This window comes from Sciurus vulgaris (genome assembly GCF_902686455.1).
Source record: "Sciurus vulgaris genome assembly, chromosome: 12".
Classification (NCBI taxonomy): domain Eukaryota; kingdom Metazoa; phylum Chordata; class Mammalia; order Rodentia; family Sciuridae; genus Sciurus; species Sciurus vulgaris.
The window spans coordinates 95,401,368-95,428,276 of NC_136473.1; the positions used below are offsets into that span (position 1 = coordinate 95,401,368).

General features: G+C 37.9%; 1 long non-coding RNA gene across 2 annotated transcripts in view; it reads right to left on the reverse strand.

Moving 5' to 3' along the window:
• Positions 1 to 3,081: 3,081 nt before the first annotated feature.
• The window catches only part of LOC306641649, a 34,385-nt gene continuing 10,557 nt past the window's right edge, over positions 3,082 to 26,909 (reverse strand). Inside the window, exons 3-4 of one of the 2 annotated variants that reach the window (XR_013758231.1) lie at positions 19,634 to 19,706; positions 3,082 to 5,256 (exon numbers count right to left, since the gene is read on the reverse strand). This is a non-coding gene — a long non-coding RNA (uncharacterized lncRNA). The remainder of the gene's footprint in view (positions 5,257 to 19,633; positions 19,707 to 26,909) is intronic. The other variant, XR_013758232.1, reaches the window with a different exon arrangement.

Consider the following 26,909-nt stretch of genomic DNA (forward strand, 5'->3'; position numbering starts at 1 on the left):
GCATCTGGCTATGCCCATGGAATCAGGTTGTGCTCAGTAGGATCTGAGAGTGGAGGGGTTTGTTACAAAAGCTTAAAATGGAGAAATTTGTGCTCTCTGTGCTGTTTCTTCTTATCACTGGCTGCACTGTGGATATGATGAAAGTGAACCAGCCCTGACCATGGCGGAAAGACCACACTTCAGATTATGGTGGAATAAAAATAAGTAGATGGGATCACGTTTCCTGGACAAGCTCATGGAGGAGAGCTACTACATCCACTGACCTGCCTACCAGCTGTGACTATTAAGTAAATCAGAATAAGTATTCAAACTATTTAAGCCACTGGTAAAGGTTTTTTTTGTTGTTGTTGTTTTTAACCACTGATAAAGACAGAACCTTCAGGGCCCAGACCTACAAAAATACATAAGAATAAATTAATTTTCTGCATAAAACCCTGGAGTTATATATGTGTATGTGTGTGTGTGTGTGTGTGTGTGTGTGTGTGTGTGTGTGGAAAGTTTTAACTGCAAAATTATTGCAATATAAGGAAAATCTATGCAGGAAAAATCTTACAGGAACACAGAGGGAATCTGTAACTCGTGTGTAGTAATTCAAAGAACATCTTATGACTTGCCTCCGATGTTTCTAGATTCTTCACACTAGACATCGAGCTCCAAGGTCTTATGAAACACAGATCTTTTGACTGTTGTCACTTAGTACATAGCAAATAAAGAACGAGAGCCTTCAGCCCCTCTAGAGTAATGGAATTTACTTAGCTTCAGCTTGGAGGCTGGGACTTATTGGAAGCAGCCAAGTACTGACTTGCTCTAATCTGTTTTATCTTGACTTCCTCCATTCTTGCTTTAGATTTCAGCAGGTAAGTACTTGTACTCTCATGGTGTCTCCAAACATTGAACTTTAATGACACTATTTTAAAGTCAGTATATTTTTTCTTTTCTTTTTCTCCTAACTTTGTGACCTCTCCATTATTTGTGTGTGTTCTTTAAATATTGAAATCATTTGAGGGTCTCCTTTATTATTTTTGATCTTCAAGAGCAAAGCAGCATGATCAGTTCCATGCTTTATCTTAGGTATTACATAAGCCCCCATGTATTGCTGTGTCTATGTACAACGTACTGTGTGACTTCAGACTTTCTATTTGGTAACTGTCATTTCAGATCTCTATAGATATTCAGATGTACAGGATGATTTTTGTGCAAAATCTTACACTCTGCTCTCCTTCCTCTGTCTCTTTACTTCTTACTTTTAAGTTTCCAGAGATTTTTCTCTTGAACATTGATTATCTGGTTTAATTATTTTCTCTTTCAATTTGATTTCATTCTTGAGTATGAGAATATGATATTAACAGATCAATTCCCTGGGATTGTTTGAACTAAAGGAGATAATATTCATATGGAATCTAACCAAGGGTAAGACAATAATACATTATAATTATTATCATTACTATTATTTTAAAAGCATTGTGTGGAAATTCTGCAGTTTAATTTGAACACCAAAATGTCCATTCGAGTTTATAATTTGGTTAAAGAATGATATGCTTTCCCCATAAGATTTTTGTATAACTAATATTTGCATAACAATGGAAATTCTTTGAAATTTCAAATGTCTAAATCTTTACTATCTTAATTTGGTTCATCTAAATTCCCTTATTTCAAGTTTATGCTGCAAGTCTCCAAGGGTTTTAGGTCTGAGGCACATCCAGTTTCTCTGATCATTCCCTAGTTTGAGGAGACCATTAACCTTCTTCTACTCACTACCTGGAACTCTTAAAGATACTAGCAAAAATTCTTATTACAGAAATGTTTACATTTGAAATACACACTAAATACATAAATATGTATATGTATATATATGTATATATTATATATGTATTATATATTATATATATATAATATATACACTCATAGTTCAACTGTGAAATCAGAATGGAGCCATAAGCTTAGTGTTATATAGGTAAAACTAAATAGTATGTATTGGCTTGCTGTTGGACAATGTTCATCTCTAAAGGAAAATTATATTTTACTTAAGAGGGAATTTGCATTAAAAGTTATTTGATTCAGTGGGGATTTCTGTTGCCTTTTGAGATGATTTCGTGACTAAGCCAGCCCTAAGGCAGGGAAGGTATATGATCTCTTGTAAATACATTTTCCCTTTTGTTTCAGCTACTGTGACCCTAGTTATGATTGGGATCCAGTTATTCCACCTTGAGCAGTTAATGGCTACTTCACAGGGTTTGGGGGATGGTTAAATCAGATAACGAACTGATAACCAGGAAGTTTGCTGTTATGGTTTGGGTGAGGTCTCCCCCGAAGCTCCTCTGTTAACCTATAGGCATAGTCAGAGGAAACATGAAACGTGAGAACTGTAGCCAAACCAGTTCATCCCAGTTTGAATGAACTAACTGGATGGTAACTGTCAGCAGTGGGGTATGACTGGAGAGGCAGGTCACTGGGCGCATCCCTGGAGGGACTCATTTCCTTGTAGCCCCCGCACCTGCTTCCTGGCCACCATGAGATGAACAGCGCTCCTCTGTCCTACCCTTCTGCCATCATGTTCCACCTCACCTGTGGCCCAGAGCAATGGACTCGGCCCATCGTGGACTAAACTTACCAAACTGTGATCCCAAACCAGCTTTTCTTCCTCTAGGCTGTTCTTGTCAGGTATTTTGGTCATAGGGACAAAAAGCTGACTGACAAATTTACCAAGAAAACACTTATCATGAAAACACATTTTAGGACCCTTTCTTCAGATCCAGTTTTCCTCACCAACTAATGAGAACATTTTTAAAAACTCATTTTCTGAAATTTTATATAAGCTAAAGTATCAGCTTTTCATCACTGTCATCTATATATCTGAAAAGAATAACTTAAAGAAAGGTTTATTTGGGGCTCATGTTTTCAGAGGTCTGAGTCCATGGTTGGCTGACTCCATTATTCTGGGCCCCAGTAAGGCAGACCATCATGGTGGAAGAGTGTGTCAGGAAAGCTGCTCAGCTTATCACAGATGAAGCAGAGGAACAGGAGAGAGAGGCAGTAGGGGAGAGAGAGAGAGAGAGAGAGAGAGAGAGAGAGAGAGAGAGAGAGAGAAATGAACCAGGGACAAAATATGTAATCCCTAAGGCAAGACACTTCCAGTCATACTCCACAGATACTACCCAATAATGCATTCAAATATTAATCCATCGCATGGATTATTCACTGATTAGCTTACAGCTCTTACAGTCTAATTTTGCCTACTGTATTAATATAGGAACTTTTGGCAAAATTCTCATATCCAAACCATAACAGCCAATAAACTGAGCTGGTAAGGAAAGTAGCTATTAATAACTTTCATAGTATAAATATACTAATGTTAATGATAGGAAATGTTTTTTTCTGGTTTGAAACAAAATTAGTAAGAAACATCTCAGAAGAATGGGAGGAAGGACAGAGGAGCAGGGTAGAGGGAAGTGTCCCAGGGAGAACAGTCTCTGTCTTTCGAAGGTCGGGGCAGAGGAGACACCCAATGTCCCGGTGGATCCAGAATTGCTCTCAGCTGGAACCCGTGCCGAGAAACCTTAGGTAATCAGCACACCTTGCTCCTTGCAGCTTTTCAGAGTCTACATGACCCATGTCCATACCAAGATGTCAGGATACAGAGAGCACAGGGTCCTCTGGCTGTCCACTGGTCTTGTCTGTTTCACCTCTTCCCTGCATTGAAGCCGCACTGTGAATCTGACACATTTCAGCCTGTTTACCTTCTGACTGACTTGGCATGCAGCAGCAGAGCTTTTGGACACAGGTAGAAATCCTCCTAGTTACCCTGTTCCAGTGATTTCTGCTGTTATGGGCTTACCCAGAGTCAGGCTGGGAAGCTATATCAAGGGGAAGGGCTCCTGGCAGGCAGGAAGGGGACATGAATGGATGCAGGCTGGCCCTTATAATGCCCTTCTGCCCTGACTCTTTGACCTCCATAGGCAGCTGAGGCTCACATGGGAAAGTTTGAAGGGCAGGCTCACTGTGACTCCTCTTTGGGAGGACAGGGAAATTGGAGGGATCCATGGGGTGTGGGCGAGGCTCACTCCTTGGAGGCACAGGTTTCCCCTGGAACGTGCAGCCTGCCCCCCGACTCTTCTGGTGCTTCAGTATTAGGTACGTAGTCATGGCTGTATTGAACTCTCTCTTGGCCAGGTCTTGAATAGATCATAACCCATATCCAGTAAGATTGTGATTATTTCTGGGTCAGGGTGTTTGGGGAGTGCCTCACTAAAATCATGGGGTAAATACTGCTCAGCCTGCATCAGCCATGGGTGCTTAAGGATTTACTTGACTGTAGGCTGCTTCCTGGGGCCCAGGGTCAGTATTTTGTGGATGAGCCTTCAGGCTTTAATGGGAACATGCTGAGGGACATGACCATCTGCCTCTGCATTGCCTGAGTCATGGTCCCCATAAATGGGCACCTCCCAGTCAACATAAAATACAGAATGACACACAGGCTCTAGACATCTGCTGAGGGCCCTCAAACACTTGCCTCAGGACACATCTGGGGGCAAGGTGTGAAAGATGGCCCCAGAAGATTTTTGGATTCTACCCAGTCATGAATCTGGTGGCTGAGGCCAAAGTCGATAAGTCTGATGTTGCCCCTGCCATCCACCACGTTGTCGTCCGGCTTCAGGTCTCTGTACACAATGCCCTTGGCATGGCAGCAGCCCACAGTACATGCGATCTGCCGGAAAAGTCGCTGGGCCTCTTCCTCCTCCATGCCACCCTCTGGAACACGGTTAAGTAGCTGCCCCCCCTCTGCGTGCTCCATCATGATGTAGGTATTTCTGTGGCCCCCAATAACCTGAAATAATTGAATCACATTGGGATGCTCTGGGGTCCTCATCTGATCCGGCTCAGAAACGACCTGGGTGGGGGCTCTGCACTTCCAACTTCAAAAAAATGGTGTCAAAAAGATGATAGCGACTCACTCACAGGGTGAAAGTAAAACAACATGCTCTGCACAAACCCTAAGTCACCATAGAGCATGGTATCAACACCGTGGGGGGAGAGGGAAGAAAGGTTCATCAAAATTCCCCCACATAGTCCTACACGCAAAGTCGATGTGCTGCACTGTGACACCATTAGCTGAGGGGGACCGGGGTGGAGACGTAGGAGAACAGCATTTTCTGTGGCTGAGGCTATGATGCTACAGGATCATACCAGAGTTGCTTCTCCATCTCACGTCAAAGGGAATGCCCAGGGGAACTGCACAGAAATACCTGTGGGACACACCTGAAATGAAAGGGAGGAGAGTCAAATAGTTTACGTAAGAAGTCAATCAGATACAGAAGGTAGTCATAAATGGACACAAGGCCCAGCGAATCGGGAGCTTGCCCTGCTCTCTAGGACAAAGGCCTAGAGAATGAGTAGCCCACCCTGCTCCTCTTATGAGGTCACAAGTCCCACTGAACCAGCACCCTGCCCTTCTCTCCTTGTAAAGACTCTAGCCACACTGAAACATATGCTTGCCCTACTCCTTATGACCTCATCTTAGGTAATGACATCATATGACCATTTCTGAAAACAAGCCCTTATTCCTAGGTGTGGGATTAGAACCTATACAAATGCTCTGAGAGATTTAATTTAACCCCTAAACGACTCCATTCCTATTTTTCTAAGAGTTTTTTTTTCCCCCCTAGGTGTTGGAATTTGTTATATGACTTTTCTACATCAATCCATGCAATCACAGCTTGCTGGGCTGATCAATGAAGTGCATATCCTTAGGGAGGAGGGCCTTGCCGACTCCTGATGTCCAATGACCCAATCACCTTTCACTCTGTTCACCTCTTAAAGATTCTGCTGGCCAACCTCACCACACTGAGCCACAAGTTGGAACACATGGACCATTCTGGATGGAGACATGTTGTACCCAAAACACAGCAACACTATTTCCTTCTCACACTATTGATGTCTTCAGGGTCTACTGTAAATTACATTCTATTTAATACTTGATAGTGAAAATTTCTCTATTCTTTCCTTCATTGATGTTAATACAAATTTGTAAATTTTATTAATCATTCCAAATGACCAGCTCTTTGTCCCAATTTCAATTGTTTCTTTTCTAAAATTTTTAATTTGTTCTTTTTAGTTATACATTACAGTAAGATATAGTTTGACATATCATACACACATGGAGTATAACTTCCCATTCTTATGGTTATACATGGTGTAGAGTTACACTGGTCGTATATTCAATACAGGAAAGTTATGCCCAATCCATTCTACTATCTTTCCTATCTCAGCCCCGCTCCATTCCCTTCATTCCCCTTTGTCTAATTCATTGAACTTCTGTTCCCCCCGCTACCCTGCTTATTGTGTGGTAGCATCCACATATCAGCATATTTGGCCTTCAGTATTTTGGGATTGGCTTATTTCACTTAGCCTGATAGTCTTCATTTACATCCATTTACCAGCAAATTCCATAACTTTCTTCTTCTTTATGGCTAAGTAATATTCCATTGTGTACATATACCACACTTTATCAAGAAGGCCACGTAGGTTGGTTCCATAGCTTAGCTATTGTGTTGAGCTGCTATAAACATTGATGTAGCCACATCACTATAGAATGCTAAATTTAAGTCCTTTGGGTACATGCCAAGGAGTGGGATAACTGGGTGAAATGGTGTTTCCATTCCAAGTTTTCTGAGAAATCTCCATACTACTTTCACCAATTTGCAGTCCAACCAGCAATGTATGAGTGTACCTTTTTCCCCACATCCTTGCCTACATTTATTGTTAGTTGTATTCTTGATAATTGCCATTCTGATTGGAGTGAGATGGAATCTCAGTGCAGTTTTAATTTGCTTTCTATAATTGCTAGAGATGTTGAACATTTTTTCATATATTTGTTGACCCTTCCTATTTCTTCTTCTCTAAAGTGCTTGTTCAATTCCTTTGCCCAATTATTGATTGGGTTATTTGGGGGTTTGGGGGAAGGTTTGGTGGATGTCATCAAGTTTTTTGAGTTCTTTATATATCCTGGAGATTGATGCTTTATTTAAGATGCAAGTGGCAAAGATTTTCTCCCATTATGTAGGCTCTCTGTTCATGTTCTTGATTGTTTCCTTTACTGTGAAAAAGCTTCTTAATGTGATACCATCCCATTTATTGATTATTGATTTTACTTCCTGTACTTTAGGAGCCTTGTTGAGGAATTTCTTTCCTAAGCCAACATGATGGAGATTTGGGCATACAATTGACTCTAGTAGGCACAGGATCTCTGGTCTAATGCCTAGGTCCTTGATTCACTTTGAGTTTTGTGTGCGGTGGGAGATAGGGGTTAACTTTCATTCTATTACATATGGATTTCCAGTTTTCCCAGCACCATTTGTTGAAGAGTCTATCTTTTCTTCAATGTGTTTATGGCACCTTTGTCTAGTATGTGTTAACTATATTTATGTGGTTTTGTCTCTGTGTCTTCTATTCAGCACCATTAGTCTTCTTGTCTGTTTAGGTGCCTATGCCATGCCATTTTGATTACTATAGCTCTGTAGTATAATTAAGGTCTGGTAATGTGATGCCTCCTGTTTTACTTTTCTTGCTGAGGATTGCTTTGTGTATTCTGGGCCTCTTATTTTTACAAATGAATTTCATGATTGCTTTCTCTATTTTTATGATGAATGTTATTGCAATTTTAATAGAATTATATTAAATCTGCATAGCACTTGCAGTAGTATGGCCTTTTTGACAATATTAATTCTGTCCATTCAAGAACATGGGAAGTCTTTTCTTCTTCTAAGGTCTTCTTCAATTTCTTTTCTTTAGTGTTCTGTAGTTTTCAAAAAGATAGCCTGTCCAACAAATGGTGCTGGGAAAACTGGAAATCCATATGCAGTAAAATGAAATTAAACCCCTATCTCTCACCCTGCACAAAATTCAACTCAAAATGGATCAAGGACCTAGGAATCAGACCAGAGACCCTGCACCTAAAAGAAGACAAAGTAGGCCTGAATCTTCATCATGGTGGCTTAGGATCAGACTTCCTTAACAAGAATACCAAAGCACAAGAAATCAAAGCAAGAATCAATAAATGGGATGGATGCACTATGATTTTAATATGTTTTTGTAGGCAATTTGTGTCTGGCATATTTCACTTAGCATAACACCCTCCTGGTTCATCCATGTCATTACAAACAACAGGATTTCCTTCATTTTTATGTCTGAATTATATTCCATAATGTGACTATACCACATTTTCTTTATCCACTGATCTCCTGGTTAGCATTTGAGATTTTTCATATCTTGTCTTTGTGAATAATGGTACAAGAAATGTGAGTGCACAGATTTTTCAAGATCCTGATGTTAAATACTTTGGGGATGTTTTCCCAGAAGTGGGATAGCTGAATCACAGCAGTCCTATCTTCAATTTTTTTGAGGTATAGCCACACTATTTTCCATAGCAGTCACATTATTTTGTGTTCCCACCAACAATATAAAGTTTTTCCACATCTCTGCCAATATTTGGATAATAGCCACCTTACTATTGCAAAGTGATTTTGACTGATTTCTCCGATGACTAGTGGTGCAGACCATGTTTTATATACCTGTTGGCCATTTCTATGTATTCTCTGTGAAAATGTCCACTCAGTTAATTTGCCCATTTTTAAAATCAGGACACTTATTTTTGGTTATTGAATTGTATGAGTCCCTTATATATTTTGGATATTATCTTCAGACCACATAGATGTTTGCAAATATTTCCTCCTATTCCATAGGTTGCCCTTTCATTCTGTTGACTTGTTTCCATTGTTGGGCAGAAGTGTTTAGCTTTGATGTAGTTCTACTTGTCAATTTCTGCTAATATTACCTTATGCTTTTGATGTCACATCAGGAAATAACTGCCAAGACGTTTGTGAATAAGCTTTTTTTCCTGATGCTTTATTCTAAAAGTTTAACACTTTTGGGTCCTGTGCGTGCACCTTCATTCACAGAGAATAGATTGGTGGTTTCCAGAGGCTGTGAGCAAGAGGAAATGGGGAAAGGTTCAGTGGGCATAGTTTCAATTATATCATTGAACGTGAAATCCCCATTTGAGTTAAATACTGTAGTATTTATCCTATGACATTGTATACTTCAACATTGGTTGAAAAAGTAGATTCACAGTAAGTGTTCTTATTTAAAAAAAAATAAAAACAAAACAGAAATTTTTAGAGGTGATGGTTATTTCTTTCATTACAGTGGTGGTTTCACAGGTGCGTATGTAGGGTATCCAATCTCTTAAAATCGTATATGTTAAATATCTGCAGTTTTGGTATAACAATTGTAATTCAACAAAGATTTTAAATAAAGAAAAGGTTGTGCAGAAAAAGACAAATATTACATCAAGAAATACTATCAACTCTGAGGAATTTGGCCAGGTTGAGAAATAATCTGTTGCTATATTTAAGTCCTTCTTTTCTATTTTCCCTTAGAGTTACACATAACTGAAACAAAATTAAATATTAATTTGTTAGTAAGAGGCTAACTTGTGAGCCGCACTGATAATAGAATTTAAGAGAAGAAGAAAAATAACCGGAGTTACAACATGGTACTAAGAAAAGAATACTGGAAAAAATGGAGGACATAAGGCTCAGAGGAACTGCACAGAAATACCTGTGGGACACACCTGAAATGAAAGGGAGGAGAGTCAAATAGTTTATGTAAGAAGTCAATCAGATACAGAAGGTAGTCATAAATGGACACAAGGCCCAGCGAATCGGGAGCTTGCCCTGCTCTCTAGGACAAAGGCCTAGAGAATGAGTAGCCCACCCTGCTCCTCTTATGAGGTCACAAGTCCCACTGAACCAGCACCCTGCCCTTCTCTCCTTGTAAAGACTTTAGCCACACTGAAACATATGCTTGCCCTACTCCTTATGACCTCATCTTAGGTAATGACATCATATGACCATTTCTGAAAACAAGCCCTTATTCCTAGGTGTGGGATTAGAACCTATACATAACTTCAAATCTGAATCACTTTCACTCACTTATTCAAAACTTATTACAGAGCACCTAAACCAGTCTGTGAAATTAATCCCTATCCAGAGGCAGCAATACGTGTATAAATAATGAAATAGAACATTCGTGTTCGTCAGGCACCACAATAAATGTTTATTAGGTGCAAACATTTAACATTTCTGACAAGTAAGGATTGGGGATCCACATTGCTTTTGAGAAAACCCAAAGTCAGAGAGGCTCCCTAACTAGTTTAGCTTCTGAAAATTCAAGCCAAGATCAGTGTTGTTGCTAAGCTTTTCAGGTACAATGGTGGCATCTGGGTATAATCCAAAGGAAATATTTTGTCTAAATTAAGTTTCGAAAACCTGCTTATAAAAAATGAGAAGAGAAATTATTCTTGTAGTTAACCTACCACTCTCCTGTGCTGTCCTCATTGTTTATAAATACAACTTTTTGGATTGATCATTGGCTAAAACTTAACATTAGCAATTAGTTCCATGGGTTATTTTTTTAAAATTAACTGCAAAACTAAAACAACCTATATTAGAATTCTTGTGAGTTTAGACAAATAGCCAAGAATTTGTGTTGCATTTTTATGTAGTATATTATCTCTCAAAAATAGTGTGCTTTTTAAAAATTGAGTATTAAAAATTAATTTATCAGCTGTGGTTTATAGGTTGTATCCAGGCTTCAGTGAAGGTTTTAGTTGATGAAAGTTAGAATTATAACCTGAGGAACGGTTGCAGATCACATCACACAGGGCATCTCAAACTCCATCGTAGTTCATTTTTGTGCTACTATAACAGAATACCACAGACCGGGTAACTTATAATGAATAAGACTATTTTCACATCCCAGCTCTAGGGGCCAGGAAGACTAAGAGCAAGGGGCCAGCAGCTGCCTAGGGTATTTTCATTGTGTCCCACCATGGTGGAAAGGCAAAAGGAGAGAGAGGGAACACAGGAGAGGTGAGTCCACCCCCAGGATGTTGGTATTAGTCCATTCATGGCTACAGAGCCCTCACAACATAAACGCCTCTTAAAGGTAAAACACCTCCTAAAACCAACGCTTGATAATTACATTTAAAAAGTGATAGACACCCAAATCTTATCCAAGACAGCAAATCCTGTCTCTCTGGCCTTCATCCGAGAATAGGATTATGTATATAACAATCAGTCACGTGAAAGTCTAAGGGGAACCCCCGCAAAGAAAAGGCCAGGAGGGGAGCCCCAGGTTGTGTTTATTAAACTTTCCAAAATCTTGGATAGACCACAGAACTTGCATGTATAGCCTAAATTCAGAGTAATTCATTTCAGGACAAAAGACGTAAACTTTGATTTTTAACTGCCTCCTGAGAGGCAGATTTTACAGTTTAAATCCAATCATCTTCACTGCTCACTAAAACAGAAAAATCAAGATTCTTCAGAGGAATCTAACAAAATTCCAGGTTTCCACTTCACAGTAACTGCATTCTAGATATAACCCAGGAACGTACTACACATTTTTCAAGAGAAAGCACAATGAACATAGACCAACACTGAGATGAGCCATATGTTCCTAATAGCAAATAAGAGTGGAAAGCAGGGTTTTATAATTAAACCCAATGCAACAAAGAAAATTATAGTCCTGGTGATAAAAAATATAGTAAATTTGAGCAGATAAATAAAAAATATAAAGAAGGAACCAGATGGAAATATTGGAACTGAAAACTGCAATCTCTGAAATAAAAATTTTACTGATTATGTTTAAGAGCAGAGAGGAGCAGAAAAGGAGAATCAGTGAATGTCAAAACAGAGCAATAGATATAATCTAGTATAGAGATTATGTCTTATTTTTTCAAGTCGATACTTACAATACAACAACTTTACTACTCTTAGATCTTTTTTTTTTTTTTTTTTTTTTTTTTTGAGAAAATGGTATTAGGTTGAATAGTCTCTCCTGTAATGTGGTTTCCAATGCTATATTAAGACCAAAGGCATAAAATGACGCTTTTCTCCAAATTCCTCAAAGACTTATTAACAAAGTAAAAATGACAGCCTTTAAAATTTATAAAACTGATATCCTAAACTTAGGGGAATCATACTTTTTCCCGTGCTGTTTTTCTAATATCAAAATACATAAAGAAAATAAATGAAAATCAGAAGCATTATGCATATCAGAATCAGGGTAAAGTGTTGTGTAAGACTTTTATGAAACAAGAACAGCCTAATACAGGTCCTTTCTTCAAAAGGATAGGATAACATTGTTTTGAGGTAACCCTGTCACATAATGGCTTTTGCCTCTTTGCAATGATAATCCATCCAGTTATTTTAATATTTAACTGTTGATCCAGAAGTTAATCAGAAGCCTTCCAACTTTCGTTGTACTCTGAGGGAAACTGCATAGGGAAATTCAAAAGAATATCAAACTGAATACAAAATAACTGAGATCAACACTTTAGAATCAGCTTAGTCTCCCCAACAGGGAGAGTTTATCCCAAGTGATAAACTATTAATTCCTCATCTTCTGAATCTAGTAATGGTCAGCAGTATCTGATTTCCAAGTTGCACCTGATTTCTAACAATTTCCTTCTTTCAGTCCTTCCTCAGCACAGAAGGCCTGAGCTAATGTGGCAGGACAGGCCCTGGAACAACACTTTATGACAATGCAAGATCTCATTATCCTCCTAAAGTTCGACCCGACATTCACCTTAAAGACCAAGTTGCTTACAGTGAATATTCCTTGAGTTTACAGAATTAAAAATATTTTTAAATCTCCAAGGGACTGTTTTCTTGTGATATAACTGGGGGGAAAAAGCAAAACTGAAAAGCACCTTCCTCTTGTTTAACTTTTGTAAGGCTTTATTCTACACGACAACCTAATTATCTGCTTCCCTCTATTTTCGACCAAATGAAAACAAAGAATAGAGATCACCCATTTGAGGAATAGCAATTTTACATCACATTTTATTTCACAGAAACCCTAATGAATTCTCGTTATTGAATTGATAGATGATCAATTTTTGGAGTCAGAGAAGCAGTTCAAAAAATAGTTCTTTTACTTACAATTGCTCCCCTAAATCTCCATTATGATCATTTAGGCTTTCTTTTTTGCCCATCTCTTAGGAAGAAATGAGTCTTTTTGCACAAATAGCATGCTTTATCCTAATAAAAGGCATTTGCATTTTGGAGGCATGGGTATGATAATGACAGGGACTAAATTAAATATGCACTACCCATGTAAATAGCCGGCATTTCTCTACATTCTCCTAATGCCATAAACTGAGCATTCACAAAGCCTAGATTTCTCACGGGTCTGACAAAGTGAGCCGGAGCAGTAGGAAACTGGAAAAGCTCTAACAGCAGTGGTGCTTTATACACCGTGAGTACTTTAAGATTAAAAATGTAGTTTTATCTCAGTGTGAGGCCAATGTTAATAACTAGTCCTATTCAAGGGAAGCTTCACGAATTCTATAATTGAAAGTTGCCCAATTGTGCATGGACTAACCTAACTTTCGAGAGACACAATTCATCTTAGTCAGTATTGCACTTAAATAACAAAGTTTCAGTAAAGCAGCCAGGGCCTTTACTTTTATGTATTATCAACTTTGATGCCCTGAATGTGTTTCTGCTTTTGCAAATGATGGTACATGTAAATAGCATTCTGGCAGATTCTGATTACAAAATCAGGCAGGCAGAAAAATTCATTTATGTTTAAAGAATAGCAAATGCTACGATTCTCGATCTTCAGCAAAACAATAATCATTTTACCTACAGCTAAGTTATCCATTGTCATGACATACATTTTTTGCAAGTTAATTTTTTATGATTCTTTTGATTGATTTTGTTAACCAAAGCAATGTTTTTTTCAGCTATCTTCATTTTTGTTCAGTTTTCTGATTATTGAGATCTTGTCTGTTAAACTAATTATACTGGAACAGCAAGTTCACTTGAAAAATGAGAAATAACAACTTTCATAATTGCATATGCTATATGAATGATATGCAAACCCCCAGCCATGATCCATGCATGTGTGTATTATAAAGATTTCTTATGAGTTTTTATAGATAAGCCAGAGGGGAAAAAAATAATAAAACAGGGTCTTCTCTATTGTTTCTCACAGTAGGATTCAGCCTTTTGTCTGCTTCTCTGATCTACTTGACAAAACATAAATCTAGACCCCAGAATCATTTAGGTCTGCTTGAAAAATCTACATCAAATAGAAGTTAATAAATATCTGAATTCATGGCAACATTTAATGCCTCTCCTTCAATTATTTAATATTATCCTGAAGCTGTCATTTGTCAAACAAACTTAGATCTATATATTTTCATATCCATATTTTGCAATTTGGTATCTTTTTAACTCTATTAACCTAGATTACTCCACCATACAGGCTATGGTCCAATGTTGTCCCATGAATGTTCTTGAGCAAAAAAATAAAATAACATTCTTATTAGCTATACGAATGTAATGTGCAGACTGGAGTCTTGGCATGATCATTCTCATGCCCATCTGTCTCCATTATTTTGCCCATCCGCATTGTGATATGCCAACATGAACTAGAGACAGAAGCCAGCAGAGGTCCGAATGAGGGATCTAGCCTTCAGGACATAAAACTGAACTTTTTTCTTATGATTTGTACAGAGAACAAATCGGTGAGAATTCTTGGATTTTATAAAAGATTGTCCTGATATTTGCCTTTCAAAAGCAAAAATTTCAGGGACTAAAATTTTTCTGGATATTTTCTTTGATGAGGCTCATATCACATAACCAGATTGACAACTTCTGTTTTCAATTTCTACAATGTAGTACATAAGAATTTTCATAACCTTACTCATTAGAAATGGAGACCCAGGGGTAGAGTTTCAATTTAGGGTAGGACTTATATAGGTACCCCTAGGGATACTGAATATAATAAGAGTAGTAGGATCTAAAAAGCTGTTAGCACTGGCTGGGAGTTCAGGTAAAGATAACAAAAGATCCATATGCAGGTGAGAAGGTGGTGGGGAGAGTCAAAACACTGAAGTCCAGGGATGGAACCAAATTAGGGATCAAATGGAAAATGTCTATGTCTTATTTTACAATAGGAGATGACAAGTTTGGAGTAACCCAGATGAATTTTTCCAAAATGCATTTAAATACTGGTGATATAACCTGACATGAGCATTCCCATAAAGGGTAAGTAGTCATCAATTGAATCAGTTCAAGCCTCATAAAATTCTGAAACAAGGCTGCTTTAGGCATTCATGATTAAACTAACTTAGTAACTGGATAATAGAGGCAAAAATTACCTTGATACAATCTGCCTAATAAACCATTGCCAAGTGTACGTAGAGTGGGAAAAAGGAAAGAAACACCCACTACTCTCTCCCAGTCACAGACCAATTCTTGGGGCATTAGACCATGAATAAAAAACTTTCCAAGGGGTGAAAACAAACTTAACACGTTCAGGAAGCGACACATTTTGTCTTCGAGAGTTCAAACAAAATATAATTTCCCAAGGAAAAGGTATGTTCCCATTGATATTTTCCCATACCTAAGTACCTGCAGAAACACTATAATCTCCCCATAAGTTCACACAAAACTAATATCAGATTTGGTTATTCTGGGCTTGGAAAATAAACCTAGAGACTTAAGTAAAGACTTTCTTTTCTATTGATCCCTTCCCCTTAAATTTAATGGCAGTATCTAAATTCCTTCTGTGTACTCTGCTATAGCAGGTGATTTCAATAAGCACTCCCAAAAGCTCTGTGGATAGAATTCTCTGTATGCTTCCCTCCCCTTTGTAGTCTTCTGCATTTTATCCTATACTTTTAAAAAACATTATTCTGAGAGTCTACAGCCTTCATGAGACTGCTAAAGGGTCCCAAGACACATAAAAGGTTACAACAAGTTCTAGAAGCTACGGAGAAGACAGACTTTATCAGTGAATGCCAAAAGAAAAAAAAATGATATTTAAGAGATTGATTTGATGCTAAAACAATTAGGCATACCAACTGAAATGATCTGAAATAACAATTGATTATATTTTTCCGTCTGTTGTTTTGGCATCAACAGACACAAATCATTAATAGATAAAATAGACTGCTTCCTTGTTAAATTTGGGGCCCAGATTGAATTCAATTTTAATATGTCCAAAACAAAACAAAACAAGCAAGTAAAGGTGCCATCTGGTCTCAAGAGTCACAATAGGACCATGTCACAAATGATCTGAGTATCAGAGCAGTCCATTGAAGAGAGCATAAATTAAGTTGACAACATTCAGATATTTGTAACAGTAAAACAAGGTAAGTAGGGAAAATTAAGGAATTCATGAAGTAAAAATTATAAGTTTCCATGTGTAAATTATGCGAAAGGGGGCTCACAATCCTGTGCCCTATGCTTCGTTGTTTATAGATCTTTTATCTTTTATTTTATTGCTACTCAAAATTCCATCCTAAGAAATATTAGGTCACTATTTTAAGGAAGATAGAATCTGTTTATGGTACAGTTTCTCCCAGACTGTAATACACACTTTCACACTTTTAAAAATATATCATTCTCACTCATTTTTTGAAGAGGTTGAATTTATGTTTATCTTCCATTATAGGCAATGGCTGTGATTTATAAGAAGTCAAATAGAGACTATTTTTCATTTTTTAGAACAAAAAAGATTCTGGTTTATCACATAAATTTTGAATCCCTGGAGGTGCTTCCTCAAGGTCAACAATTTGACATAGAAGTGATGTGTATAGTCTTTCAAGAGTTAAAAGAAATCTAAATAAGCTTACCAACAATCATCAGGGATGGAGTATTTTCATTATAAAAAGCTCTATAGTACATTGGTCGATCAGTCATCTTTCTGATTGCTATACCTCTTCAGTGTGCCATTTGTCATGACATTTATCCAATACAATACTTTATACAGATAATAATGAGAGGGAAATAAACTACACATCTAAATTCTTGTTGGAGATAATTACATTGTCAAATGTATAGGTAATGAGAAATTTTTCTACGCTCTGAACACATTCTAACATAGAATTTAGAGTGAATTTTTTTGTTCATTTGTTTTCTGTGTCTTTTTGGCTGTTTCAACTAACATTTTTTTAAGTATCGCTTCATAATATCAACAAATCACAAAGGCAATCCTGATGATGTGTTTAGAAACATAAAATTAAAAAACTAATGTAAAATGATTGATTGCTGAACTTGGAAATTAAGATATTTTTCTGTTTAGCTAGACTTAAAAAAAATATGTGTCTAATATTGCAGAGCGCAATATGGAACTGAAGTTAGTAGTTCTCAAAGTTGCCTGTTCTGTGAAGTCAAAACTTAAGAAAAGTTTTTTTCTTTTTTTTTCCCCCCCTTGGAAACTATACTGGTGTGAACCCCATTGAGAAATAAAAATAATGTAGGTCCCAGCAAAGAATGAGTCAGATTATGAAAAATCACTATCTTGGAGCACATTTGCTTTCAGGGTTTGTATCACTATTACATTGTCCACTTTTTGACTCCTTAAATAATAAACAGAGTGAGAGAATCCACTTACCATATGGTAGCTGAAGAATGGATTTGTTAAATTAATAAGAAAAACTCTTCTTTTGTGTATTCTTCATCCCACAAATACTCTCACATGCAGTGACCCATCATCCCATTTTAGTCAGGAGACAGTGTTCTGCAGATATGGTACCTTCAGTGCTAAAACCAAGAGCATCTGCAGAAGAGCAGTTTGGTCATCACAGCTGCTATGTAGTGGACACTTTTGTAAGAGCCAGGAACTTTTCCCAAGAATATGTATGACATAACCTCTTCCATGCATATCTGAGAAATTTCTTTATCTCTTAAATTTGTGAATAGGAAATTAAATTTTATTTCCCTGTCTCCAGCATATCGGTTGAGTTCAATGAGTATTTACATTCAATATCAATGCTAAGTAGTAAGTATTTTGGAACCGGTGATTTGGTGCCAGATGAAATAATTTAGAGACTAATTGAGTATATAGCCTGCTAAAAGTTATGGCAAATTTAGTTTGAAATTAAGGCTATATTTACTGTATGTGGGCACTAGAGACACATATATATTTTAAAATTTAAGCAGAATTTAACAGTCTAAATCACTTCTTATCTCCTTTTTAAATGCTGTCTAGGCCCTTTTCTAGACATCTGCCCATCAGGAACAGATAGATTATCATGGGGGAAAACGTGTTTACCATTAAATATATAACTCTTATTCTTTAGGGAGCTACATGAAATCAGTCATTATGGGTTTTTTTTCCCCCATGAGCAAAAAGTTTTACTTAAAAGATAGAACAGAGAGGGGAGAGGAGACGACTCCAGAGAGGAGGGAGCCAGAGCATGTGCAGGAGGGTGTGGGGCCTCTTGCCCCTTTATAGACTTTAGGTTTCCTTCCTTCTCATGCCCCCTCCTCCTCCTATCTTGCCTCTGTGACCAAAAGGGTTTTCCAGGGAGAACCTCTTCCTATTTTCCAGATTGACCCAGAAAGGCAGAAAGGGGTTCACCCAGAGGGTACTCATTAACAACTCTTTGGTGGGAAGAACAATCCCCTGGAGGCAGGTAATCTTGCCACAGGTGAGGAGGAGGGGAAAGTGTTCTGGACGTGTTAGTATCCCATTTCCTTTTGAACTAGCCCCCATCTTCTTGACCCAATCATTCATTATCTACACTGTCCTTTTATCCTGGTCTCAATCCCGCCTTCAATTAAAGGATCCCTTATACTTAAAGATTCACATTCCCAAATAGAGCCCATATCCTCACTGGCCTTGTCATGGGAAAAACAGCTCTTACACCTCCTGGTGAAACATAATTGGTTTCTATCATCATCCTGATATTTATTGACATATTCCAGATGCTGTGATATTTATTTTGTATTAATCTCATTTCAGTACTCATGTCTTTTTGTTCCTCTCACAGAAGCACCCACATCTCAGATTACAACCTGTTCTTTCTGATCCAGACTTTTACCACAGATCCCTCGACTGACCCACCCACAACATTCCTAAAAGGTAAACCCAAATTGTTTGGGTACGTTTTGTTGTATGTTTTTTTTTTTTCTCAGTATATCTAAAAAATCTAATTTCTCTAATTTTAGATGCAACGGCAGACCTCTAATCAACTGCAGTCATTTGTTTTAGAAAGAACAACTTTTGGAGCTGAAGAAATAGCTCATTTTGGAGAGTGCTCGCCTACCATGCACAAGGGCAGCGGTTCGAACCCTCGGACCCCCGGACCACCGGACAGGGGTTGGCGGGGAGAGAACAACATTTTTCATGTATTATATTGGTGCATAATTATACATAATGGTGGAAATTTTTGTTAAACCTGTACATTTGCACAATATATCAGTATACTCTGGCCAATATCATTCCCCAGTATTTCCCTATTCCCTCCCCTCCCCTCTCTCCCTGGTCCCTTTACTCTACTCTACGGCTCCCCCTTCAATTTCCACGAGATCCCCCCCTTCACCACTTTCCTTTTCCTTTTAAGAGAACAATTTTTATTATAAGCACTAAAAAGTCTTTTTTTTAAAAAAAAAAAAAAGAAAATAAATAAATAAACCAGGATCCAGCTCCATGGAAACCAACTTGCACACCACAGACCCAGACAAGCCACAGAAGCTCTGGGTCTTCGCCTGTATGTATGTTGCTTTCCTCTCTGTGGCGGACGATTTAAGAAGCACTGGTAGTAACTGACCTGGGATGAAAATCATCTTTGCTTAGCTGCATCAGTTTCCCAGTATCTTTTGGTGAGGCATGAGAGCCAAGGTCTAAACAAAAAGAGAGACGATCACGTCTTTCTTTATTCCAGCATTTAAAGACTTGAAAAATCTCTCTTTTCAGCAACAAACCTATAATAGCAGGTTTCAGGTGGGAATGACAGCTCTTCAGATCTGGAGGGAAAGATGCTTACACAGACTTCTGTTAGAAATTCTTCATCCTACACATCATGAGAGACAACTGGGGCAAACGGCCTTCAAAATGACTACACTAGCAGCTACACCATGATTATTAACTCGAGTTTTCTTTCAGTTGTTTCTTGAAGGCCCTGTTCTGGATTGCAATACTTGCTGTCTGTCAAGTTTCCTCGGAGAAGATCTAAGTCAGCAAATGTAGGGTCCAGTCATAACTGCAATGATAGTTTGTGACGCAGCTGAATTTTGAGTTTCAACTGAAAATGAGTCAGATACAGAGCAAAATTGAAAGCATTTTGGGGGAAAGATGAAGGAATATAAATAACATTTATACTCAGATGAGCTCTTCCCACTCCAAACAAACCAAACTGTCCAGGATAGAACTTTCAGTGTACTCCGCTCATCAGGGTTGTAAATTGGAAGTTTTATTCTTGATATCTCCCAGTTTATCAAGGTTAGTATATGAAAAAGAGAACTCATTAATCCCTTAATAATCTGTTCCTATTCCTACATTTCCACTGCTTTCCTAATTAATGGAGCTATGTGTCATTTACATCGGGAACCTGTGAGCTATTACAAATTCTTCCACCTTCCTCAACTTTTTGTGTAATTACATACCAGTGAATGCAGCCAGTAAGTCCACAAAGACTGGGGAGACTGGAAGACTGTCCATTAAGACCAAGTTGAACTGGGCACAGCGGCACTCACCTGTAATACCAGCGACTCAGGTTGAGGCTGGATGATAACCAGTTCAAAGCCGGACTCAGCACTAAGCAACTCAGTGACACCCTGTCTCAAAAAAAAAAAAAAAAAAAAAAAAAAAAAAAAATACAAAATACAAAATAGGGCTGGGGATATGGTGCAGTGGTTGAATGTCCCTGAGTTCAATCCCTGGGTAACCCACCCCACAAAAAAACCAAGTTGAGTTCACTTTAATTCCATTTCATCTGTTAACCGGCAATAAATAGTGCAAATGTTATGCAGAAGATTAAGAACTAAGATAAGTAGACTCAACTGCATGATAGCTTCCTTAATTATTCCCAGACTTGTGCCAGAAGAATAAGGGTGAATGCAGGCAAGGTGGAAAAAACCCACCAGTTGGAGAAGCCCAGATTTGAGGATCATCTGTATCTCATTGTACTGGATCACGACAGTGCTAGAGGCTCTGCCATTTCACCAGCTGTGTGCTGAATCCCAGTTACACACTTCCCTGAATATTGTCTTACTGCATCGTCAGGTCTTCCGGGCTTCAACTCCACAGACAGGTCCCTTGCCCACCCACCTCATGCACGCTGTTAATTCTGCTTTTGAAGAGCTGTGGCATCATCACCTCTTATCCTTTCCTTCTGCCACTGCTTTCGTACAGCCCCTAAGCATCTCTTACCCTTCAGCCTCATCCCACTTGAACCTGGCATATGCAGTGTATCCCGTTATCTTTCTAAAAGGTCAACACATTCATGTCACATGCCAGTTAATAACACTTTATGTCTCTTTGCTAAAAAAAGAAAAACAAAAGCAACCCCCTATGACTCCAAAGGCCTTTCATGCCCCGACCTCTGTTTTGTTTTGTTTTGTTTTGTTTTTTCCCTCTGACATTATTTCCCATTGTTGTTCTACTCATCGTTTTCTTCCCAGCAAATGCTCACTATTTATAGTTCTATGGCCGTGCTGGGCTATTTTGCTCCATCTTTCCTTCACAAATATTATTCTCCTTACATGCCTTAGTTACTCAACAATTATGTATTTAAAGCTTACTTTATGTCCAGTATGGGGTTAGGTGCTGAGGATCCAAAGTCAAGTCAGACATGATCTTTTCTGGAAAGAATTCAAAACTTCAGAGAAGTTCAAATACTCAAACAGTTATTTTATGCTATGATGAATTTTTAATGAGGGCTTAGACAAATTTCTGTGGGAGAGCAGAGAACACATCAACTAATGGAAATAGTGCGGGGCACCAAAGATTTCCTGATTTTTTGTGTTTTAAAGAATAACTAGAATCTATTTATGAAATGCGGCTCAATTTGTTTTTATGCTCTCAGCTGAGAAGAAATCTTGAATTAATATAGATGGCATATCTCTTTCCTTTTATACTGTCACCTATACTTCTAGGTTGATTTCCCAGGTTAGTGAGGTTAGTGAATTGTCTAGACCCCTTAAATTAGGAGTTTCACCTGGACTTTGGCAAAAGCTGGCAGTCTCTTCACACTACATGCACACATCCTCACCTGGTGTCTTCGGACACTAGCCTATCATCTTGGACACGTTCCAGACTTTTTCAGCCATATACCTTTATAGCCTTTTCCCCTGAGCAGCAACAGGTGGGTATGAATCTACTTGGGTGTGATAATTTTTCTTTCAAAGTAGGCATGCAATAATAAATGAGTGAATGAATAAATGAATGAATGGATGTATGGACAGACGGACAGGTGATTGGATGGATGGAAGCATGTGTGCACAATCCACCACTTATGCAATAATTGCTATTGCCTTTCCACCTGCTACAATAGCCCCAATTCTCCCTGGGGTTATGGATAATTGACTCAATGCAACAAGGAAATCATCTAGGACAACTTATATACAATTTCACTAAAACTTCATGCTTTATATTCCCTTTTTGCCTCTAGCTATTTTTCTGTCAAGACCCAGTTTAATAATCATTCCTGTGTAAAATCTTCTGTACTCTCAACTGACTTGATCGTTCTCTTTGCTATGTTAAAACCATATCTGAACTTACTTATATTGCCATTATCCACTGCTATTTATCACGTGTCTGACCTCAAGGACTGTGGCTTATGTAGCTCTAGATCTCTCCAAGCTTTAGCTATTCAGACAATTCGGTAATCTGACATTGCTAGGAGAGGTTTTGTTCCAGATGAAAACATATTCCTGACACTTGAAATAATTAGAAGTACCTTTTATTTGCAAATTATTATTACCTTATTTTTTTTCAACTGTTAAATCAATTAGTGCATGTTAAGTTCTTTATTTTATATTTATTTTTCATGTGGTGTCAAGGATGGAACTCAGTGCCTCACATGTGCTAGGCAAGCGCTCTACCACTGAGCCACATCCCCAGCCTATCACCTGCTCTTTTTAATCCGCGCACATAAAACTATATTTTTACTGCCTTTTTGACTTGATTGTTATTTCAAACTATTGTCACAGAAGTTTATTTGAGATCTATTGAAGAATGGAATCGTGCTTTCTGGAAACTTTTTACAATTTTTTTTATTCCCATTTGTCATGAGCTACAACTTCCCTTCTTGTAGTCAGTGTGCTGTTTTTAGGACTTCTCCCACCCCAAGAAATCTTTGAAGGTGCTGCTTCTGTTCTACCCCCACTTCAAAATCCAGAAGGTCATTAGAAGTGCACCTAAATGGAGAGACTTTAGAGAGAGAGCAAAGGGAACTTTCCAAGAAGTACATTATATCACACTGTGACTTGCATTTTTTGCTATTCTAAGAATTGACAAATTAAAAAAACAAAACAAAAAACTGTCCTTCAACCTCAGTTGTGCAAGTCCATTTTGAAGAACAGTTCTTCAGATGAGTAAAGTCTATATGTGGATACCATGTACTTCAACATACTATAAATATATAAATAAACATTAACACCATTAATAATGAACCCCCCAAAACTACTTAGAAAAAAATTTTGAATTATTGGAACTTGAAGCAACAGATATAACTCTTTTAAACTTTGCATTTTCTACCCCAAACTTAATTTTGAATAATCATAATAACCATACAGAGTGACCGTGTGGTTGTGTGTGCGTGTGTGTGTGTGTGTGTGTGTCCGCACACACGCCTGCTTCTAAGTCCGTGTGTATAATCCAGCAAACTTTCTGCTGCTTTCCTGAGCTCAGAGTCAGTGAAATGAAACAGATGTGGCGAGCCCTCAGGACTAGTAGCAAGCACAGGAGTCTAGGCATTCAGTAGCATCCTTGCCAGAGAAAACAGCATCATTTTTTTTTTCAATTCACTAAATATTATTGAAAATCATCTTTTTACATCAGAGGAGACATTTGCTTCATGACCTGTTGAACAATTTCTATGAGACATTTAAGCTTATTAAGTTTTTTTTTAATTCCAATGAAATTGATTCAAATTTTAAACAGCAACACCCTCAGATATTTTTGATGTAGACATTTTTCAATACAAAATGCAATGCCACTTTATGGTCTAGCAAACATACGCCAATTTTTACCACTATATATTACAAATAAAAATCATGACACAGTATGAAAAAAAAGTGTTGCCTACAAAGTACTTTAAAAATGATTAATAATTTTTTGTGCCCGATTTTGAATATATTTAATTTTCTTAATAGGAATGAATCTATGATGAGATGTTTCTCTAGAAATAAGAAACTTAATCTTTTTTGTAAACTGCAGATGTTGCGATTTCTCATTACTACAACTAAAAATAAACCTACATGTGGCAATTTAACTGTAAATGATTCATAAGCCAAAAAAAATAAATAAATAACAGATTCTTCGGGGCTTGATGTTTCATCACTATAATTTTATAATTGTCACTTGTAATAAAGTAGAATTTTCATGACAGTCAAACGTACATATTACCAACAATTATATAAGCAAAGAAGAAAGTTCCCTAAATTTTACTGCAACACCTGAAGAAATTAAAAAGTAATCATCAGACACTTCAACAATCACCAGTGAATAAAGTTATCTTGTCACTAAGAGAAATGTTACTTATGTTGTGATTATATAATGTCAGTAAAAGTTATTGAAATCTTTATAATGTTCTGTACTTGTCATTATGATTCCTGTTTCAACTGTTTTTCCCCATGCTGACGGCATATTATAGAAATTGTAATCCATTTGCTTTGTTTCTACAATCCATAGGCTTCTTACGTTTTATAATCTAGAGCCTTCTTCTTCAAAGTATGGACTATAAACTGGAAAGATCAGCATAATCTGGAAGCTGCCTAGTTATGCAGACTCTCGGGCCTACTGGATCAGAGCCTACACTTTAGCAAGATCCCTGGGTAACTTGTGTGCACACTGGACAAGTGTACCCTAGCACACAACTCTCCTTAGCGCTAGCACATCACTTCATTTGCAGGTGATTGGATTTTGGAATGTGGACATTGGATATTCAGCCTTCACTTCTGCAACTGAATTTTTAAATTGGAAAGAAAACACATCAAAGTTATTGTGTGAACATAAACACATGGTGGCACTGATGTCACCAAACTTACATTCCTTAATTTTTTTTAATAAAAAAAATATATATAAGTGGACAAAATAATTTTAAGGATAAAGGAGCATCATCTGGTCCCAAGTGACATTTATAGTATTGGAAGTATGGTCATTTAAAAGAAAGTGCCAAGTACTGTGTCTATCTAGTAAAACATAAATGTCCAAAATATAGCCAAGGTCTTCAGGTAGGATGATATTCTAATGGAAGGTTTAGGCCAATGGCAAGTATTTAAAATAAAATTTGCAATCACTATCAGTTCAAGTGTGCATAGTGAGAAAATTATTCTGAAATAGTAATCATGTCCCCAACATTTCTATCTATGGTGTGCTGGGGGGAGGGGGTGGGATTTGGATTATTACATCAAGATTACAAACAGAGAGAAACAGTAGAAAGCTGTTATTATTGCAATTGTTGCTTGTTGCTTTATCTTCTGTCTAGACTTCAGAGAACAAAAAATTAAAGATGGTGAATGGAACAAATGAGATTTTCCCACCATAATAGAAGGAAAAGTGAATAGATGGGATAGAGTGCCTCCCACTGTCTGTCAACCTCTAGATGAGAAAGAGTGAGGAAATAGGTGTGGTTTGCAGTTCCAGGAAGATGGAGATAAGAGGTCCAGATGGGGGTACAGCAATTAAAGGAGGGCAGTCAAGCATGAGAATTGCAGAACGACATCCACATGCCACACCTAGAAGCTGAGTTGAAACTAGAAGAGATCTGCAAAACAGAAATGGAGCTGATTTTCTAGTGGCTGTTGGGAGAGGCCATTATGTCCATGTCTATTATAGATGACCCTTAGCTTGGCTGAACAACATGTTGACATCGTCCCTCTAATGGCCCAATACCACCAGAGCATAGCAAAACAAGTAAATGACCAAATAAACAGACACGCAGAAGTTGGATCTTTTTCAGAGCAGTGGATCATGGAAGAGGCAAGGAAAAGCCCAGAACCTGCTTCTTACATGCAACTGAACAATACATACACTGACCATGCACCAGGAAATGTATATAGCAATTGCATTTGGTACTCCTTATTTTTAGCCTCATTTGGAAATGAAGAAACTGATGTTCAGAGAAATGAAGTCATTTGCTCAAGAAAACACAGAATTCAAATACCATAACCTCTGTGGTGAATCAAAAGAAAAAGACACACATTATCATTGTGTATCTTTACACAAGCTATTATACAGAGGGTTTGTGTAATTCCTTCTTAAGGAAAGAGGAAGAGTGGGCTAAAGGGGTGAAATCTGTGTCGTCATTAAGATGAGGAGAGAGCCTGCTGAAGCAAGGAAAAGACACAGCATTGAAGCATGAAGCTCCAAGGTCAGAAGGAACCTGGGCCTGGGGCTGGGCAGGGAGAGGCTGAGCACCCAGGCTGGAGCTGATGGAAGCACAGTCAGGTGGAGAGGGATGAGGTTGGATGCAGGGGTAGGGATCCACTGTAGAGCTTGCTAACCCAAGTGAACGCCAAGCATTTCAGAATGGATTGGCGCTGAAATTCTTCGATTCTATCTTTTACATAGTGATGTATTCTTTTCTCATACGTGTAACATTTTCTTAATTCATTCTAGAATTTTGAGTGTCCATCTCCTTCCTGCATTGTTTCTGTGAATTCTGCAGTTTCATTTTTTTCTGTTAGTTTTTATCTCTCTTTCACATTAAGGTTTCCTTCAAGTGCTTCATGACAATGAAAGATGCATTAAAAGCAATGTGACCGGCTTTGTGTAAAAGGACAAAGTTTGTTGACTGATGGACCTCACTGTACGGCTGCTGAGTGCTTAAAAAAAAAAAAAAAAAAAAAAAAAAGGCAGTCTTCTTGTCTCTATCCCCAGAT